Below are 15,453 nucleotides of genomic sequence, written 5' to 3'. Positions count from 1 at the left end.
CAAGTTTTGTGGGGGGAGCCTGACACCAAGGACAATATTAATGCCTTATTTTCTCTTGCAATAATTTTTTAAAGTGTAAAGTATTGCAGATAAACATGAAAATCATTACTGTTAAGATAATTATAGTAACAGGTTATAATATAGTCAGCTTTTTATATATTCACATATTATTTACGTTTCGTGGATTTTCTCATGTACAGTATTTTTCAAATATAGTTCAGATATGACTTGGGATCTGTATCTTCTCCTCACAAACAGATATTATGAAGTAAAAAACCAGACATCTCTTTTTAAAAAAATTTTATTTATTTACTTTGCTTTCTTTGTAAGAGGAGGCTAATGATACCTCATAAGTTGTTCTGAGGATTAAATGAGATCTGCTCCAGTTCTACTGTCTGGCACATAGATTGTACTTAAAAAAATGATGCTATTATTAGTTTAGCTAGTAGAAAACAAAAATTATTTTCTGAAAACTTACCAGGTTACAAGCTTGTCAGTATTTGTTTAAGCTCTTCTAGTGTTCTGTTGTGTTGATTCTTCTACCTAATATTTGCAGTTTGAGAACCTTGTATTTCAAGACTTAGGAAATAAAAAGGTGGTGGGAAAGAAACCTGGCTTGGTACAAATGCCCCTTGGTGTTGTTTTAGGCAAGCTGGGACCCACTCTGTCTTCTAATGGCTTGTTAATTATAACCTATCTTGTTTCATCAAAATTCATGGCCTGAGACATATTTTGCTTTATACTAATTAGACCACTGAATCTCAATTTTGTTTTTAAACTTGTCTACTATCTCAGCATGCTGAGGTGCTTTTAGTTCTTGAGTGTTCTGTTTTATTTCATCTATAAAAATGATTGAAGCAGATATTGTACTTGTGGGAAATAATGTCTTTCTCTAGATTATTTTCTATTAACATGTTTTAAAATTAAAATTGGATTACATTACATAGGCTGTTTTATAGTATTTTTTCTTTAATATATGGGCACAGTTTTCTTCGTCAGTTAATACATATCCTAATTTTTTGAAATGACTAGAATTCCTTAGTATGGATGTTCCTTAGCTTGTTTTTAATCAATTCCCTCCAATCTATTTGGTTTATATCCATTTTCTTGTATCTTGAATTATGCTGTACTGAACGTTCTCATATAAGTACTTGATGAATAGGTATTTCTGGGGATAAATTATAGAAGTAGATCAAAGGTATGAAGAAAAGTATGTCAAACAAAGTACAAAGTATACCAAAGGTTATGAACATTAAATGTTAGCTATTGCGGGTTTTAAATGATTTGGTTTCTGATTTCATTTAAATCTTATTGTTTTTCTTCCTTACCTGTTACTTTATATTATTGTACTTTACTAAATGTGTTCTAATTAGCCATTTTAAATTGTTTCTATAACAAAGTGGGAGAAATAAATAGAATGGCATTAGTTATAAAAGGGATTTTTCCCTTTAAATCACACTTTTCCCTTTTGGCCAAGGAAATAAAACATTTAAAATATTGACTTATATAGCTAACACAACTCTTTATTTTTTTCTTGTTAGCCAAATATATTTTTTCATGTTTTCTGTTTTCAGCACACAAATTTAAATTTTATTTTAAAAGAACGTAATCTTTTAAAAATACAAGTGGAAGCAGCTACTGATAAAAGCTTGGGAATATTTTTTGGGGTAGCTAGTGGAATACAGTACCTGATTTCACTCCTAAATTGAATAGAATTTGGTCCTTTGGAATAGTCTAAATATAATGTATAAAATTCATATTTGTTGAAGTGTTAGCTTATTTAAAAGAATCTAGCTGTCTTACTTTGGCCTCATCTAACTGTCTTAGTTCCTAGCAAGTGTCTGCTTCATAACTACAGGTAAAATTAAAGGATCTCTGGAATTATTAGGGCAGAGTACCCTCCACTCTCATGCCTTTCTCTGATCTTCTGCTAATTGAGGGCAAAAACTGTCATATTTATCTTCTCTTTATCTGAGATGACAGTTAGCAAATCATTGGTGGAGTTTTAAAAATGGTAATTTTCTTGAAATGTGTCATTTTTATTCCTGACATTTGTGGTTGTGGACTGATAGTAAATATTGAAAATATTCATAAAGTAATCTAGAGTCTGCATATTGCATTGTCTTTAAAATTTGTGTCATTAAATCATAGCTTTTAAAAACTAAAAAAAAAATATTGATTTTAGAGAGGGAGAGGGAGAAATGTTGATTTGTTCCACTTATTTATGCATATATTGGTTGCTTTGTGTATGTGCCCTGACCAGGGATTGAACCCCCAACCTTGGTGTATCTGGATAATGCTCTAAGCAACTGAGCTACCTGGCCAGGGCCAAAAATAAAAATTTTTTGAAACTTCCATGAATTGTAGACAACATAGGAATGTATAAAATGGGAAATATCTTGTACTTGAAGTATAATCTTAATCTCTTTTTTTTTTTTTGGTAGTTATAAAAGACACCAAACTTATATATGCAGAAAGCAATATTTTTAAAAATAGAAACAAGATTGATTTTACTATTCAAACACACACACACTGTTCTATAGCTTACCTTTTTCATTGAATGTTTCACAGGCAGTCTTCTATAACATTACGCAGAAAGAGAAGCAATTTGGTGAGTAGAGACCTTTTCTAGAGTAGGACTGTTGGGGATGAATCCCAACTTTCTCCTTAAATAGTGTGGTATTAGGCAGACTACTTTGCTGCCATGCACATCGGCTTTCTATTTTGAAAAATGGGGTTGATCAGTGTTCCTGGTATTGTTTGAGAGTCACTGTTAAATTGTAATGATTATAATACATCTATTCCTTGTTTTAAAAATGTGTATTCAATTTACACACTCATTAAACTTAACAAAATTGTTAAATCATTCTCTAATGGATGGGCAAGGTAACTGTACTTTAAAGCACCGTATTTTCCCCTTGGATGATTTTAAAGTGGTGGTGGTTTTTATTTTGTAACACCAGCAATTCTTTTTTGCTCTTAATTCCTTAGCTGAAGAGCTTAATTGAAGCTTCAAAGCTTTCATAAAATAAGAAAGTAATTAACCATTTTTCAGTCCTAACCCTGAATGTGTCTGCTTTTCTCAGATACCATTTTGTGCAGTTTATAGTCACTTTCTTTTGTTTTAAATTTTTATTTATTACTTTTAGAGGGAGAGAGATGGAGAGAGAGAGAGAGAGCGCATGATCCATCAATTTATGCATTCATTGACTGATTCTTGTTTGTGTCCTGACTGGTGATGGAACCCACAACCGTGGTGCATCAAAACAATGCTCTAACCAACGGAGCTACCCTGCCAGGGCTAGTCTCATTTTCCAATGGTAGTCCTCATGTCATCTGTTACTAGAAACAGCTTTCTGTTATTTTTATCTTTTTATGACCTGCATAAATAAATCTGATACTATTGGGATCTTGAGTTTTAGTGAAAGGAAGAACATTTTAGTGTTTTTATTCTACTGTTATTTTAGTTTATTGCCATCTCTCCAGTTGGAAAAACAATCTGATAACTATTTTGGCATTGCAGTAGTTATCCACAAATGTCTAGAGAACATGTCTTCCTGACAATGACATGTTGTGATATACTCTTGATGAGAAAACCCATTCTAGAACAAGTTGGGAGAGTGTTTAAGAACGTGAGAAATACTGTTTTTTTGTTTTTTTATTTTTAGTCATTAGTTGAAATTAGATAACATTTTCATTAGACTTGAGTGACCCAAGTAAGTAATCTTTTACTTTTTTTTAATTGAAGAAAATACTACCTTTTTATCTTTATTTTTTATATTTTTAAAGATTTTGTTAACTTTTAGAGAGAAGAAAGGGAGGGAGAGAAACATGGATGTGTGAGAAACCCAGGCCTGTGCCCTGACTGGGAATCAACACGGCGACCTTTTGCTTTTGGGCTGGCATTCAGCCCACTGAGCCACACCAGCCAGGAGGAAAAATACTATCTTTTTAAATAAAATTTATTGATTTTTACAGAAAGAGAAGAAGGGAGAGAGATAGAGAAACATTTATTTGTTGTTCCATTTATTTATGCATTCATTGGTTGCTTTTTGTATGTGCCCTGACCCAAGATTAAATTTGCAACCTTGGCGTATCAGGACAATGCCCTAACCAACTGAACTACCCGGCCAAGGCGAAGAAAATGCTTTCTTAATTAGCATAATTATAGGGATGTGGTAAGGCCAGGATAGTGGTACTCAATCTTGGATGCTCATTGGAATCAGTTTTTCAATTTGAAAAAATACACGGACATCTGAATTAGATTTTGCAGTGGGATATTAGATATACATCTAAATTTAAGACTGTGAGCATCAAATTGGAATATGTGTGAGTTAATTAGGTCTTGCATATTACATGAGACATTAAATTAGTCATTTGCTTAATTGTTTGGACCATACCTTTTCTGAGAGCTTTGAGTATTCGTACAATGCTTGTTGGATTTAGTCTATTCCTTGTTAAGATTCTTGATCTATCGTCGGCAGCCGTCCGTCTCGAGAGACGATGGTGTAGCTTCTTAAGAGTCTATCTGCACCGCCAAGAATGGTTGTGCAGTCCGACTCGGGAGTGACACGGTATCTGTCTCCTCCCGTGTTGAATCGACATCTTACGATGACGCTGGAGTGTCCTCTCCAGTGAAGCTGAAGCTACAGAGCTTCGAGAGACGATGGTGTAGCTTCTTAAGAGTCTATCTGCACCGCCGAGAATGGCTGTGCAGTCCGACTCGGGAGTGACACGGTATCTGTCTCCTCCCGTGTTGAATCGACATCTTGCGATGACGCTGGAGTGTCCTCTCCAGTGGAGCTGAAGCTACAGAGCCTGGGCAGGGTGATATGGAGGGTCTGCTGTTGCCCATGCAGCAGACCCCCCCTCTCTTCGCAGCTGAAGGGTCCAAGGGAAAGACGGAGTCAATACAGCTTGGCTTCAGGTGCGCCGCAGGAGTTGCCGGTGTTGACTACAGCGTCAAACCGCCTTAGGGACTCCGGCTCCGGATTTTCTGTCGGGGTTTACTCCCTTAGCCTTTCCCCTGAAGAGGTATGCCGCAAGGCAGCGGAGGTTTTTTGGAATCAGAGTTATCTATAATGATCAAGAAATGAATGATTCTTTTACTTCTCAGTGGACATGTCCTTTAAATTTCTAGATTAATACTTGAAATAAGGTTTGGTAAATGACTAGAGGAAGATGCTCTTTCACCAAGTAGGTGAGTTCTGGGACCTGGTGAAGTGCGCTTGTACCTGACATACTCTTAGAACGTGCAATATTTTATTACTGTAGTATCTAATTAGTCAAATTGACAGACTATAAAGGACACTGATAGCTTTTGGTCTGTTTTCTTTCCTGTTATGCAGTTCACTGTCTTTTTGTTAAAAATTATTTATTTATTTTTAGAGAGAGGGAGAGGGAGGGAAAAAGAGGGCGAGAAACATCGATGTGTGAGAGAAACATTGATTGGCTGCCTCTTGAACAGGGGACCTGGCCTGCAACCCATCAAACTGGCGACATTTTGGTCTTTAGGACAATGCCCAACTCACTGGGCCATGCCAGTCAGAATTGCTGCTGCTTCTTTTTTTTGAAGTGAGCTTTTTTAATTCAGCAATATTTATTGTGTGCAGGGCCTTGTGTTAGCCCTGTGCAAGTGAGTAAGTCATAGTTCTACTTCTGTTGTTATTGAGGATTATTAGGATTATTTTAAGCCTCCTAAAATATTTTTTAAAAGAGGGGTGCTGGAGAAGTAGATGTGTTAACATATTTTTTAGTGTATAATGAAAGGGTTCCTTGACTTTAATCGGAATTTTTTCACTAATTAGCATGTTACCAGAACCTGAGCCATTGTGGCACTCAGAGGTATAAGGGACCCAAGCATCTTTTATATTTAAAATTTTTTAAAAATTAGGGTTGATGTTTAATATTTTATATTAGTTTCAGCTATACAGAATAGTGGTTAAATGGTTAGACAATTATATGATTTATGAAGTGATTTCCCTATAATTCTGGTATCCATCTGGCACCATATATAGTTATTGCAGTATTATTGACTATGTTTCCTATGCTGTATTTACATCCTCATAATTATTTTGTAACTACCAATTTTTTAAAAGTATATTTTATTATGTTGTTACAGTTGTCCCAATTTCTTTTTCCTTTGCTCCTCTCTTCCCAGTATCCCCCTTCCCTCCATCAATCCCCCCCCCCCCATAGTTCATGTCCATGGGTTGTGCATATAAGTTCTTTGGCTTCACCATTTCCTATATTATTCTTAACTTCCCCCTGTCTATTTTGTACCAACCCATTATACTTCTTAGTCCCTGCACCATTTCCCCATTTCTCCCTCTTCCCCCATCCAGATAATAATCCTCCAAATGATCCTCATACCTCTGATTCTGTTTTCTGTTCTAGTTGTTTGCTTAGTTTTTATTAGATTCTTTTGTTGATAGTTGTGACTTTGTTGTCATTTTAATCTTCATAGTTTTGATCCTCTTTTTCTTGAATAAGTCTCTTTAACATTTCTTATAATAAGGGCTTGGTGATGATGAACTCTGTTAGCTTTACCTTGTCTGGAAAGCATTTCATCTGCCCTTCCATTCTAAATAATAGCTTTGCTGAATAGAGTAATCTTGGTTGTAGGTCCTTGCTTTTCATCACGTTGAATACTTCTTGTCAGCCCCTTCTTGCCTGCAAAGTTTCTTTTGAGAAATCAGCTGATAGTCTTATAGGCACCCCTTTGTAGGTAACTCTCTGCTTTTCTCCTGCTGCTTTTAAGATTCTCTCTTTATCTTTCACCTTTGGCATTTTAATTATGATGTGTCTTGATGTGGTCCTCTTTGGGTCTAACTTGTTTGGGACTCTCTGTGCTTCCCGGACTTGTATGTCTATTTCCTTCTCCAAATTTGGCCGGTTTTCCTTCATTAGTATTTTTTTCACATAAGCTTTCAATTTCTTGCTCTCCCTCTTCTCCTTCTGGCACCCCTGTGATTTGGATGTTGGCGTGTATAAGTTGTCCCAGAGGTTCCTAAGCCTGTCCTTGTTTTTTTTTCCATTCTTGTTTCCTGATTCTGTACTGGTTGTCTTATTTCTTCCTTATGTTCCAAATCATTAATTTGAACCCTGGTTTTCCTCGCTTCTCCATTGGTTTCGTATGCATTTTCCTTTGTTTCACTTAGCATAGTCTTCGCTTCTTCTCTTCTGCGTCTGGTGTACTCAAGCATATCTGGCAAGTCTGTGAGCATATTTAATACCAGTGTTTTGAACTCTTCATCTGTTAGGTTGGCTATCTCCTTGTGCCTTAATTCTCTCACTGGAACCTTGATCCATTCCCTCTTTTAGGTCTTACTTCTCTGTCTCCTCAACTTGACAGGCTCCTGTGTTTGCCTCTGTGTCTTAGGTAGAGCTGTAGCACCTGTTACGTTGTAAGGGGCAGAGCCTTAGATATTTGTCAGTGTGGGGTGACCCGTTGTGGTGCTGTATGTGGGAGAGGGGTCAGAGAGGGAACAATGCTGTTTGCTCAGTACTCACTCCTTTTCTAGGCACTTCTCCCACTTCCCGTATGGGACTGTTGCCCTGGCCGTAGTTCCCAGAGTGAATAGGTCTGCGAATGTTCTAGGACCTGGGCGGGGGGAGCTCTAAAAAACAGACTCTGTTGAGAGACCGGCAGTTTCTGCCTCTGCCTCAACCCCCACTGGTTTGCACAGTCAGAAGCAGTGACGCTTTATTGTCCCTGGCACTGGAACCATGAGCTGTGCGGTCTGGTTTGATGCTCAAGTGCTCCCCAGGTGTCTCTCCCTCCTTTTTTTTAATGTGTAATTGTGCTCTCCGCCAGCCAGCCACAGCTGCTGTCCCCGCTGCTGCCTCCACATTGCGTCCTCTCTGCCCCGGCTCCGCCACTCCTCCCTGTCTGGATGAGTATTTCTTCTTTATATCTGTTTGTTGGACTTCCGTGCAGCTTGATTTTCTGGAACTTCTGGTTGTCTCCAGCTTTGTGGTAGTTGTATTCCTTCTTAGTTGTGGAGGGAGAGGCAGCGTGTCTGTCTAGGCCTCCATCTTGGCCAGAAGTGTCTGTAACTACCAATCTGTACTTCTTAACCCCATCACCCAGCTCTCCAAGCTCCCTCCCATCTGGCAACCCTCAGTCTGTTCTCTGTGTCTATGAATCTGTTACTATTTTGTTTGTTCGTTTGTTCTGTTCTTTAGATTATCCACATAGGAGTGAGATCACATGGTATGTCTTTCTCTCTGACTTGTTTCACTTAGCATAATACCCTCTAGGTTCATCCATATTGTCGTAAGTGGTTAAGATTTTATTCTTTTTATGTCCCAGTAATATTCCATTGTATAAATGTACCACATCATCATCTCTTTTTTTTTAACACCAATATATATATTTATTTAATGTATTCATCACAGGGGTTCAGCCAGAGAGACTTATGGTAATTTAAAAAACAAACAAAAACAAATACAACACCACAACTGAAGATACAGAGTCATATACAGAAATCAAGGCAAGGGCAGACCATTTGAGGGGGGGAAAGACAGCACAAGGAGAGAGGCTGCACAGCCTGGGTCAGGGTTCTTGGCTAGAGACCTGCTTTGTGTAGGTTTCTTATGGGTACTTCTTAAAGGCAGTGGGGGTTTTCCAAAGCTTGCAGCATGTGTGTTTGAGGGGCCATCGATGTTGGGTTCTTCTAGCAGGCTCTGGGTGGAGAGCAGGATGGTCCTGATGTCATATAGGGCAGATCACTTGTCCTTCAGGATGTCCAGGCAGGTGTCAACGTTGGGGTGGTAGCAGGGCATGAAGAATTTTGCTGTTGGCACAGCGTATAGGTAGCCACTGGGGAGCTCAAGGGAGACCTTACACCTCACATCTTATACTGTGCCAGCTGCTCCATGGATGGTCCCTACCCACTTAAAAAGGTTGTCTGATTCAGGGAAGGCAGAAATTCCTTTGTCACCAGACATCATGAGCATCATCAGCTCCTGCTGTAACCTCTTGTCCGCAGGTCCCGGGAAGCACCCCTGCTGGGCTCAGCTCCTTCACAGTTCTGGGAGGCCACCTGGGCAGCCCTGGCAGGGACACAGGAACTCGGAGAACACGACTGTAACTGCTGTACCAAATCTTCTTTATCCACTAGCCAGTCTGGTGATAGGCACTTGGGTTGCTTCTGTATTTTGGCTGTTCTAAATATCACTGCAGCGAACATAGGGGTGCATATTTTCTTTAAATTACTGTTGTGTATTTCTTTGGATATATACCCAGAAATGGAATTGCTGAGTCATAAGGTAGTTGCATTTTTAATATTTTGAGAAACCTCCGTCCTGTTTTCGATAGTAGCTATAGCAGTTTGCAGTCCTACAAATAGTGCAAGAGGATTCCTTTTGCTTCACATCCTTGGCAATACTTCTTTGTTGATTGATTGATTATAGCCATTCTTATAGGTATGAGATGATATCTCATTGTGGTTTTGATTTGAATTTCTCTGATGATTAGTGACTTTGAGCATCAAGCTTATATCTTTTGAGCATGTCCTTTGTAGGTCAACTGAACCTCCTGGTCCAAGAGGGCTGCTCTGGCTCTAGCATATGTTTGCATTCCAGTCAGCAGGACGGGGAGTGGGGAGGATGAAGAGATGCTTCCTCTCTCTTAAAGGGCACTTGACAGAAGATTCATGTATCACTTTTACTTTTGTTCAGGAGAGAGAGGAGACGCAAATGGGGAGCACCTAGTGGCCTCTGGCACATGGGATTTTTATCAGGATATGCCCATCTGAATAACGGGCTGATAGTGGGTGCTCTGTCAGTGGTAATTTGTTTTAAAATTTATAACTTTAAGTACTTTTTGTCTGGTTCTTTGCTATATACAGCCTGGAGCTTTAAGGAAGAGAGGGTGACAGCTATTCCTGTTAAGACAAACAGCTCTTTTCTAAATTAGCTTTAATCTTTTTGAGCACACAGATAACTTACAAGAGACAGTTAAAAAGCAATTCATTAAAACAGAAACAAAGGAACTCTGTTATATATTTGCTAACTGAAGGTAGTGAATGAAGGAGGTTTCTTTATATGTAGTTCGGGCTAAATGCTTCGTATACCAGCCTATACACCCACATATAAAAGAATTTTAAACAGTATAATTGAGTCATAACTCAAATAAAAGAATTATAATTTAATAGTACATTATATTCAACTTTAAGGCACTTTAGTAATTCACCAGTAAAATCTTTGTTAGATATGTCAAAGAATGTAGGAATCCCTAGTAATGAACTCGGGAAATAGTGGAAGTGAATATAGGGTGAATAAAAGATTTTCAGCTATTTGTTCTCTGTACATCGAAGTTCATTACTGTAAAATTAACTCTGCTCTGTTTCCATTTTTATAAGTTAATATTTTTGAAATATAATTTTCTGTTTAACATGTCTGAGTAGATATGATTATTGAAATAAATTATAGAAATAAATATGATGAAAGATAAAAATATATATAGGACAAGAAAATATTTCTATGGTGCCTGATTTGTTTTCTTTTCCATTTTGTATTATTATAAAATTCTTATTTGACATATTGAAAGAAAATTCAGCTGTAGACTTAGTATTTTCTTTTTCATAATGGAGCAGATTTAAAAGCTTTCTTGTATCTTTAGATGTAAGAAATTAGATATATAAAAATACCTACACAAGAGTGATTTGTGCCCTTTGAAAAATAAAATTCAGGATTTACCTAAGATTTTGAGGTTGAAGGATACCTTAGGCTACACAAGTATTATGTCAGAACAATATATTTGTCAGTCTTTCTCTGTTTTAATACTATCTTAATATTTATTACATTGAATTTTATTTTTTTCATAGTTAAGTAATAATGAAAGAACTTAATTCTTTTAGTTTGTGTTTTTATTTATAATTCATGATGAAAATCTCTTAAAGTAGAAACGTTTCTACTTTAGTTTTCATTCAGATCACTTCTGTCATCCTGAAATGTTATTTTTATTAGAGAAACAAATTATTTTTCTCCTCTTCGCTTCACTTTCAGTGTTTATGTTCTAACCTTGTCATTGGAATTATGTTTGCAATGAAAAGAATTAGCAAATATTTGTTTTTAGTTTTAGTTACCTATATTTGTGGCTTAATTGAAATTATTCTAGTAGGAATAAATAGATTTTAATTATGGGAATAAAAAATTTATGTGATTATATTATGGAAAGAAAAAGTAGATTGCCAATGACTCATTTAAGTAATAAATTAGGATTTGTAAGGAAAAACTAAGGGTCTCATACATAAGACAAAACTTCGCTATCTTAACTTAGAGATTCTTGACTTTTTACCAGTGCTTATCATTCCCTTTTAAGTGTAGATTATTTTCATATTTTGGATACTAATACTGTAATTCTGGGAAAAACATAAGTTTCCTGGCTTTCTATGCACCCTTTTTCCTTTTTCTTACTTGCGTGATCTGCTTCTAACATCTGGTCTTCTTTTTGGGGCTATTTTACTTCTCAGTCTCTTCCTCTGTAAAATTGATAGACTAGGCTGAGTGAGCGCCAAGGTCCTTTTTGAACTTTTTATTCAATTAGCCTATAAATTAGGGCAGAAATAATCCCATACCTTTAAAAAAAATCTTTCCAGAAGTAGGCAGCACCCCTTTTTGTTACTAATGGTTTTCTTTTAGGCACTGTAGCGAATTGTGAGCGGAAAACCTTAGCAATAAAGTATTATCAGAGAAGTTTGAAATATAATTGATATGAGTCTTGCAGAAGAACTTTATTTCCTTTATTTCCTTTGATTGTATTGGTTATTATTGTTATTTGGTGTACATTTTTAAAACATTTTTTCTTCTAACCTTTTCTCTCTCAAAATAATAATCCTGTTAAGGAAATATGAATGAGTAGGCTATTCAGGTGCTTCCAGAATCAAGGGACACTCCAGACCAGAACTTTCTGTGATGATGAAAACATTTTTTTTGTCTATACTGTCCCCTGTGGCAGCCACTAGCCTGTGTAGCGTTGAGCACTTAAAATGTGGCGAGTGAGATTGAGGAACTAAATTGTTAAATTCTTTTTAGTTAAAAAAATTTATTTAATTTTAATTAACTTAAATTTATATTTAAATAACTACATGTGGCTAGTGCCTGCCATGTTGGACAGCGTAGTTCCAGATTATCCATTCAACCAGCAGATATTTTTTTGAACACTCAGTGGTATGGTTAGCATTGTATTAGGTGCCAGAGATACTGAGATCCAGCAGTGTGGTGAGGGATACGAAGAGATAAATTAAGACAGAGTGATAGTTGCTGTATTAAATAAAAGCACAGGGTTGTACAGGAGCAGAGGTGTCAGTTCTTACCTAATCCAGGCTGAGGGAGGGTCACATTGGGGGTGTTCTTATATGAAAAGAAGTCTGGTATTAAGTCTCTCCTTGTATTGTACACAGGTAGTGAGCTTGAGTCGATTTTTACTGTGTTACATCACCAAGGGACGTGGAACCATTTTGTCACTGTTTTTAAGTGTTTGGGGTCAGCTCTAGTATATCCGCGATTTAACTCTGGACCTTGCGTACAGAGTGGATAGGTCTTTATTTGTTTGCGATGAGATTAGCTTTATTTCTCTTGGGAAGATACGTACAATAGAACCATAAATCATCAATACTATAGTTTGGTTAAAGTGGTTACTCTTCATTGGGGTGCAGTTCAGGGCAGTTTCTGAGGTCATGTCTTATCCTTAAATAACATTTTATTGTATTATAAAGTACTTGAAAGAGAGGGCCTTGGCTCTGTGATTCCTGGCCATATATATTGGAGAGATCCTTAGTGTCAAACTTTCAGAGCTTTGGGACTTTGACATATGAATATTGAATAAGAGTAACAGTTTTTATAGCTTCTTTAGGACTGACCCGTATCTGAGTTCTTCCAGAGATGAGGGAATGCCTAGTCAGTTCTTAAAGTCTATGGATGTCCCTTTAGTTTAATCTCTTCAGAATCTTCTCAGCCTTGTAAATCTCCTTGGCTTGGGGAAGGAGGGCCTTAGGAATTCTATCTTTTGCTCTGAGTGAATTTGTGTATTTTTTGCTCTTACTCTGGTCATCATTTTCCTTGAGGTCACTCTTGAGGAACTCAGGTCAGTGTGATGCATGTACCTTGTGGATTAATTTCATGACTTCTTTGTAGACACTGAAGAGTAAGTGCTTTGACTTATCCTCAGGGGACAGATTTTATAAGTATAAATTCACAGGCAATTTAAATGGATTGCATTAATCTGTAAATATCTTGTTCTTAGTCTATTTTAAAGTTTATTTCGCTGTAATTATTACAAAAAGAGCTTGGGTTTTAATGTGCTGGTATGGTTTTGGTGAACTGTGTGGTACACTGGGCCATTTCTGGTATAATTTAGTGTAATGGAAGGGGGAACAATTTTACTACATATTAATCTAGAAAAGTAGAATTTGTTCTTTGTTGATTTGAGAGAGAGAGAGTCAGACATTCATTTTTGTTGTTCCACTTATTTATGCATTTGTTGGTTAATTGTTGTATATGCTCTGACCAGAGACTGAACCTGCAACCTTGGCCTATCGTGATGTTGCTCTAACCAGCTGAGCTACCTGGCCAGGGAGAGTTTGTCAGATAGCAGCTAGGAATAAATGACTGGAGGGGAAATAAATCAGGGCCTCCGCCGTTACAATCTAATACAGGACTTAAAACAGGAGGCCAGAAACAAGTGAGACATGTCTTACCCGTTGACCCAGCAGTCATTAGCTTGGTCCGATAAGATTTCCAGGTGTTCCAAACATCACAGACAAAACTGTAACAGTGCAGGAGGAAGGGAGCCCTTGGGAAAGAAAGCCTTTATAACTGTTCCCAAGTCTGAAGGGGAGAGGACGAGGGGGAGCCTAGAAACTGACTGAAGTATATAGCTCTTGAACCCAGTAGCCGGCCCACTCAGATGAGCTGAGCGCCCACTTGTAGTGGCCAGCTGCTCAAGTGTATAGAACAAACTTAAACTTCACATCCTTTCTCTGTGGGGCATTCAGACCAGCCGGATGCCTGCTTGTGCTCGTATGTGTTTCGTAAATAAACTTGCTGCCTCGTTTCCACTACGCGTGTTGTCTCTTGCCTGAATTCTCTTTCGGGCAAGACAAGAACTGAGGAGAGGCAGCCCCCTGACTCAGGTCTCCCCGGTAACAAGTTTGTGTTTTTAATTTGTTGTATTAATGACTGTCGTTGTCAGGCCATAAATATGTGCCCCAGGTAATTAGAATTCTGACAATGTAGATATTTTTTTCCGTTCTAGGTAATCCCTTGTAAGCATCTTTGTGGTGGACATCTTTACTGCAAGTGTTTTGCTACACACATTTTTACTGCATGACTAATTGGCCATAAGGCAATTTTGCTGCAAAAAAGGTAGAATTACAAAAATAAAAGAGGGACATCAAAAAGGATGTAACAGAATTAAGTGGACTTTATTGTGAAGTACAAAATATTTAAATATATTTAAAATGTATTTATTTTTATGACAATGCTGCACAAATAACTGATTTTATTTTGTGGATTGTACCTGAGCACTTGTCTTCGTTCTGTGGGACATGTGGGTTCAACTCCGCACTTTCCTCCTTCCAATGTAGTGTGTTTCAAAATAAGAAGCCATCTTGGAGCAAATAATCTGCTATTTTAAGACCACTACCCCCATGTCTACTTATTACTGTATAGACGATTATGAGGCCTAGCAAAGACTTTCATATATAAAAATGGTAGTAACTGCAAGAACTTTGTCAATGGAGAAATGAAATCAAACAAGAAAACCCCAAACTGTCGATCACTTACTTTATCTTTTTTATGGCAAAATTGCCTCTGGCCAGTAAGTCATGCCGTGAAAATCCTTGCAGTAAAGATGTCTACGGCAAAGATGCTCTGGTGAAAATACTAGACACCCTTTAGTTTATCCCTTCATTTTTGATTTTTAAAATATTGAATTTGGATTTAGTTACAGATTAACTTAGCTAATGTCTTTAATATGTTCATCTAAGATTCAGATTCAAGTAGAACTTAGTGAATACTTTTGAGGTACATTATGTATTCAGTTTTGATTGTTTCTAAATTATTTTTCCAATAGAATATATGAGCCATTGCTGTAATTTTTGATTTTTTAGTAGCCATGTTAAAAAAGTAAAAAGAGATGAAAATAGTTTTAATAACATACTAAACACAGTGTATCGTTATAGTAATTATTAGTGAGATACTATATTTTACACTTTATTTTCATACTGAGTTTTTAACTTCAGATATATGTTACACTTAAAGCACATCTCACCTTATTCCTCTCCCTGAATTTGAGATTTTTTAATCCAGTATATTTCTTTATATATTTATTGTATATTGATATTTGAGTTGTCCACATCTTTTTAGAATATATTGGAATTATTAAATGGCAGTTGGTGTGTGTATGTGTTTTCAGCCTGTGAGATATTTTCTGAACTTTCAATT

At 36.9% G+C, this 15,453-nt stretch overlaps 1 protein-coding gene and 1 pseudogene across 7 annotated transcripts in view; one reads left to right on the top strand and one right to left on the bottom strand.

Moving 5' to 3' along the window:
• EIF4G3 (eukaryotic translation initiation factor 4 gamma 3) overlaps positions 1 to 15,453 on the top strand; it is a 294,628-nt gene that overhangs the window by 26,812 nt on the left and 252,363 nt on the right. The gene's annotated exons all lie outside the window — the stretch shown is intronic.
• LOC150014308 (ubiquitin-conjugating enzyme E2 C pseudogene) lies at positions 8,558 to 9,005 on the bottom strand (annotated as a pseudogene).

Source organism: Furipterus horrens, unplaced genomic scaffold (assembly GCF_987537825.1).
Source record: "Furipterus horrens unplaced genomic scaffold, mFurHor1.1.pri manual_scaffold_3, whole genome shotgun sequence".
NCBI lineage: Eukaryota > Metazoa > Chordata > Mammalia > Chiroptera > Furipteridae > Furipterus > Furipterus horrens.
Note: the sequence above shows the minus strand (reverse complement) of the source record. Positions and strands in the feature narration are given on the sequence as shown.